Genomic DNA, 6,000 nt, shown 5'->3' on the forward strand with positions numbered 1-6,000 from the left:
GGGAGGTGCTGCAATCTCTCTGTTTTTGTCTTTTTTGTACTGGGGTACAGTCAAGACCAGATGTCTCAGTGCTAGTGTCCAGCTACCTGGAAGGCCTCAAATCTACCATCACTTCCAGTAAGTCAAGTCTATGTCTACTGTCGCTACCTACAGTCCAATCAAGCCCAAAGTCAATGATCTAAAGTCCATTACAAGTATAATTGGTGTCCAGCTACCTGGAAGGCCTCAAATTTACCATCACTCCCAGTAAGTCAAGTCTATGTCTGCTGTCGCGATCTACCGTCCAGTAAAGCCCAAAGTCAATGATCTAAAAATCCATTACAAGTATTGTGACGGACTGACTCCGCCAAAAGTGACTTCTCCTTCCGGATGGCAAGCCCCAGCATATCACAGGCAATATCCCCAGGCAGAACTAGAGATTATTGCATCCTTGCACCCAAACCAGGCAACACCAGTCTTCAGGTATAAAATCAGAACTCTTTATTGTGGAACAAGTGTCTTCTTTTATAGGAAGGACATCACAGGGGGAAGGGTCAGTAAAGACAATACAGGTGACAGTGAGTCTGGGAGATAATCCAATAAAGGTGATTAGCTCTCCCTATACAGTGCCTTGAGTGCAAAAGGTGGAGGTGTGCAAAAGTTGGACTGTGCGCAAAATGAGAAGCATGTGTAGAATTAGTGCATCGTACAAAAGAAGAACCGTGTGCAAAAAGTGGACCGTGTGCAAAATGTGAACCATGTGCAAAAGGTGTATTGTGTAAAGGAGGTGGACAGTGTGCAAAAGGTCGACAGTGTGCAAAAGGTAGACCATGTGCAAAAAGGTGTATGAAAACAGTAAATAAAAGTATTTTAACTCTGAGCTTTATGTCACTGGACAACATCAACTGAGGGGTACAAATAGTGATGTCCTAAAGTCCATCCAAGTAGGTAGGGTGACTCTAGGATCCGTCACAAGTATAATTGGTCCCAGCAAGCTGCGAGGTCCTTCTGTGTTCCTGACCACCTCTCTGGCTGAGCTGTAGAGACTATAACAACTGTCTGACCTCGGTAAAGCCTCTGTTAAACCATAACCTGGTTGTGGACTCATTTTACTGCCCAGCCATTGGGATAGAGAAGATATCGTTTGGGTGGTTCCCGATACCCAAAAACCCCTCTGTCGTCATGAACATTAGGGGTTAATAACACCTTGCCTCTGGGGTTCATATCTTCTGCCCCATCCACCTACACCGCTACACCACGCGGTCCCGCCATTCATCGTGGCTCACTACACTAATCCACTTAACTCATTTTAATTAACTAAATTGAGTTTTTCTTGAATTTAATCACTCTTGAATTTAGTCACCCATTAAGGCTTTTTCACATAATCAACAACTGCATTCCCTATTCAAGCACTCATTATATATACTTGCTCAGTTACTCTAACTCCATCTCACTCCATCATTCTTGTGTAAGTTACTATTACACAATCATTTAGACACTCAAGCTCAGTTATTCAGGCAATACTCCAGTTAGACATTTTTTCTAAACTACTAAGGCTCTGTTCACACCACATTTTGCATCCTGTTGATGGTGGGATGAGAGCCAGTCAGACAACCTTACTGTGCCCCCTTAATTCTAAATAATCTTCCAGGTGTTGACAACCCCTGGCTATGTTCTTGACTTTACTACAAGATATTTGCTACAGTGCTGCCAATTGGTAAGTATTGTGGGATCCACAACCTTGGAGTCCAATTTTAAAAAAAAGATATCCCCTTGTAAGGCTTTAGGGTGGAGAAGATTCCTTATATTCTGCAACTCAGTCTAGCCAGTGACAAACTCATTCCAGCTCAAAGGATCCAAATAATGTTGGCTCATTCAGATGAATTTTAATGCCCCACTGCAACATTTGCAACATTCATTATCCTGCACACAGCCATGGTATCTATTTCTCCTGTTCTTGTTATACTATGACCATCATTACTTTTACCTGCTCCTCCCATTTAATGGGGACTCTAGGGAATGTCCAGGTTTGCTCAACCAGCGTACCTTTAATTTTAAACTGTCCTCAGCAGATCTACTTGGGACAATTAAAAGTAGTCTATATAATTTTGCTGCTGGAGAATGTCATTCTTGCATTTCTAGGGATCAAACAAGGTTCTTCCGTAGTTGAGTAATTTTATATCCTAGCATCTGAATTAGCCTTGCATAATGAGGCTTTGCTTGTGGCGTTTTATGAAGGTTTGTCTGGCTATAGCAAAGATGAACTGGTGTGATGTTACCTTCTTTTTGCCCTGCATTATTCGATTTTCCTGGTTATCAGAGTGGAAATTCAGTTCTAGGAGATATCCTAATAAAAGGACCATACCCTACTCAATGTTTTTCATGTCTAGCTACTACCATCATTAATTCACCAGTCACTTCTCCAGATCGGCCAGTGCAAGTGGGTGGAAAAGCTATGTCATCAGAAGTCATAGAGGTTTTCTCAGAGTCATTTGTCCTGTTTGTTCTCCACATCTGGAAAATACCAAAGCCTAGCTAAAACAAGGGAACTTTAACTTGACAAACATGGATTGGAACATAGTCACGGGACAAGAGGATGAAGTCCAATAACAGGCTAGGAGAACATAGAAATTAAAAACAAACCAGGATCTAAGGGATATCAGGAATAGGGATCCAAGATAAACAGAACAGTCAATCATGGCTAAATCATGACAAATAAGATAGCCTGCCTTCTAGTGTGATGTTACCTTTCTGCTGGCCTGGATGATTTGATTTCCCTGGTTACTATAATGGAAATTCGGTTATAGGAGAGATCCTGATGAAAGGACCATGCCCCACTCAATGTTTTTTTTATGCCTAGCTTCTACCATCATTCATTCACCAATCAATTTTGCAGATCAGCCAGTGCAATTGGGTGGTAAAGCTTTGTCAACAGAAAGTCAAAGAGGTTTTCTCAGAGTCGTTTATCCCGTTTGTCCTCCACATCTGGAAAAATCCAAATTCTAGCTAAACGAAGGGAACTTTGACTTGACATGGATTGGAACATAGTCACAGGACAGGAGGATGAAGTCCAAGAGCAGGCTAGGAGAACATAGAAATTAAAAACAAACCAGGAAATGGAACTAAGTGATATCAGGAATGGGTCAAAGATAGACAGAATAGTCAATAATGGCTAAATCATGAATGAATACGATGAGCCTGCCTTCTAGATACTTCCCAAGGTAAAGAAGGAGCAAAGAAAAGGCCCTGGAATACTGCTGCAACCACTCAGTGAGTACTGAACTTGGTTTTCAAGATTTACAGATTACAATAAATAAAATGCATATACAGCAGTTTAATGCATTTCAGTGCAAAGAGCTATATCCTTAGATGCAGGCTGAACCTTCCAAGGTGGGGGCTAGGAAATAAAAAAATGTTTTTCTTTTTTTTTTTACTGTTATTCTGCAGTGTCCCTCTAGGAACCCTGAAGGGCTTGTTGGTTGGGTATCATTCAGGTAATGTCATATATTATATATGTTTTATTTTTATATAATATTTTGTACTGTATTCTCATTTTTTTAAGCTGTAGCTATGTTTGATTTAGGTTTGGCTGTGAGTAAAATGTTAACTTAAGCACATACATGCAAACAGATTTGTTCAGGAAACATTCTAGAAAAAGGAGAATCTTCATCTAGACCCAGTCTCTCTACGACAGGAATAGGAAGTCAATGAGTAAGTCTATTGGAAACTGCCAGTGAGAGATAAGGTGTTAAGCCTTTCTCCCTACTGGGAAGAATGCAAATCTGATCACATCATCCTAGCCCCTCTTGAGAGCTGAAGGAAGAAAGATGGAGCAGAAAAAGGGCAAAGTTTCACAACCAGTGAGGAGTAGTTATACAGGACTTACTGGGATTCAGACTGGGCCTAAAAAACCTGAAGGATATCTGAGGAAGGAAAGCGAACTTTCTGAAACGCGTCAGATACAGAATCTTTTTGGCCCTAGGCCTTTGCAGTAAGTGACATCACTAAGCAAATCCTCAGCTCAGTTCTGTCAGATCAGGATAGCCAGCCGGTGAGACGCTTCTGGCCGGAGCAGTTCTCCCGGCGTTCGGCTCCTTGTCACCCAGCAGGACAACGCTAGTTATAAGAACCCACCTTTAACCCCCGGAGGGACCAGGAAACAGAAACCGCAGACACATTAGAGGACCAGGTACTATGTTAGTAAAGCCACGCCGGCGGCATAATAAGACAGCGAGCGTGGGCATATTTGTTATTGGCGCACCTGGAAATTGGAACTATAAGATAGACTGTGTGATTATCAGTGCAATTTTTAGTTATTCTAGGATTGCATGGACCATAGTATAGAGACATAGCCTGTACACTACAACTGAGTGATAGTGAATAAACCAATCACGGCACTTGTTTTTTCTTTTCAGTAAATGTTGAACGTTGTATCTATGTATGAACTCTCTCTACATTAAGTAAGTACTGTTTGAAATTACCTAACTTTCATAGCGCCGATACACCACTGTACCTATTTTTAGATTATGACGAGTGTATGGGCAACTTAAATGTTTGAATGTGACCTTCCTGCAAAGCACCAGAATACTGAATTTCATGACTGTAAAAATAGGACATTTTTTAATCGCCATCATGATGCATTTATATATGGATGGAGATTACAAGCATTTATAGACACATTCTAGGTGGAAATGCTCTTAAATATTGTCCGTGCAATAGCAGAGGTGTGAGTGCTATGCTGCCCGGCAAAACCAATAGACTGGAAATATAATTTCATTCCATCGGTCTTCTCTTTTCTGAAATAACAGGTGGTTTGCTAATGGAACCACTATAATAACATGTTATTAAGCTACTGTGCTTTCAAACTCAAACAATACCGTTTTTATTTGTTAAAGCAATAGCAGTTTCAGCTTCTGTAACCTCTAGTTCTGGTTAATATAGAGAGACATCTTGGTTTTTAAAGGGAACCTGTCAGCAGAGACCTGCTGTCTTTACCACGGGCAGCATGAAATACTCACAGGTTTCTTTATTGCAGTTCTTATGTTTTACTTTAAAACCCTGTGGCTTTTAAGTGCAAACATAGTTAAAAAATGCATTGGGTGAAGTATTTACTGAGCAGCTCCCACTAACTTAATTCTGTCCGGGCCAGAACTCATATGGAGAAACCAGAGCAGAGGTGCCCAGCAGACACATCCGCTCGTGGCTAAAAGAGGACTAACTTGTCGGCCTGAAATTTGTGTGTGAGCTCAGAACTCTGCACTTCTGGGAAAATGAGTCTTTGCATGGATAGATATTTATTGTCATTCTTTATCGCATGGGTGAGGACAGTTCCATGTATGAAGCGCCATTGTCTTTGTACCTTTGGATTGAATATGTTTCTTTTATTTCTATATTTTGACTTTGGCTGTGTGGTTTATTGAAAGCTGAATAAAAATTTTTGATTTGAGAACCTTTTTAAAGAAAACCTATCTTTGTTGCCCATAGCAACCAATCATGGCTTTCATAAAATAAAAGATGTGCTGTGATTGGTTGCTATGTTTTTGTAAGTTTTATTAAATATACCCAATATGTTTTCTCTGAAACAGTGCCTTTCAGAGAGTTTACTGTCATTCTGCAGACAATGGATGGAGACTCCAGTCAGTTGTTTTAAAGCCAGACCAAGGATACATTGATGAGGTTTCTTCTCTTGCATCTATATAGTACATGAAAAAAGTTTTCAGATTCTCCCTTTTTTAAAATTTTATGTGCTTAAAAAAAGACTTGTGCTTAAAAAAAAGAAAGAAAAAAAAGTTTTCCACCCTAATTTTGCACTCTATGCCCTATGACAATGTGGTAACAGAGTGTTAGAAATCTCTTCTAATTTAATGAAAAGGAAAAGCTAAAATATTTAATTGTATTGTAGTATTCAGACTCTTTACTATGTACTTAGTTGAAGCATTTTGGCAGCAATTACAGCCACCAGTCTTCTTGGATATGATGCCATAAGGTTTGTACACCTAGATTTCTGCCATTCTTCTCTGC

Source organism: Hyla sarda, chromosome 1 (assembly GCF_029499605.1).
Source record: "Hyla sarda isolate aHylSar1 chromosome 1, aHylSar1.hap1, whole genome shotgun sequence".
Lineage (NCBI taxonomy): Eukaryota > Metazoa > Chordata > Amphibia > Anura > Hylidae > Hyla > Hyla sarda.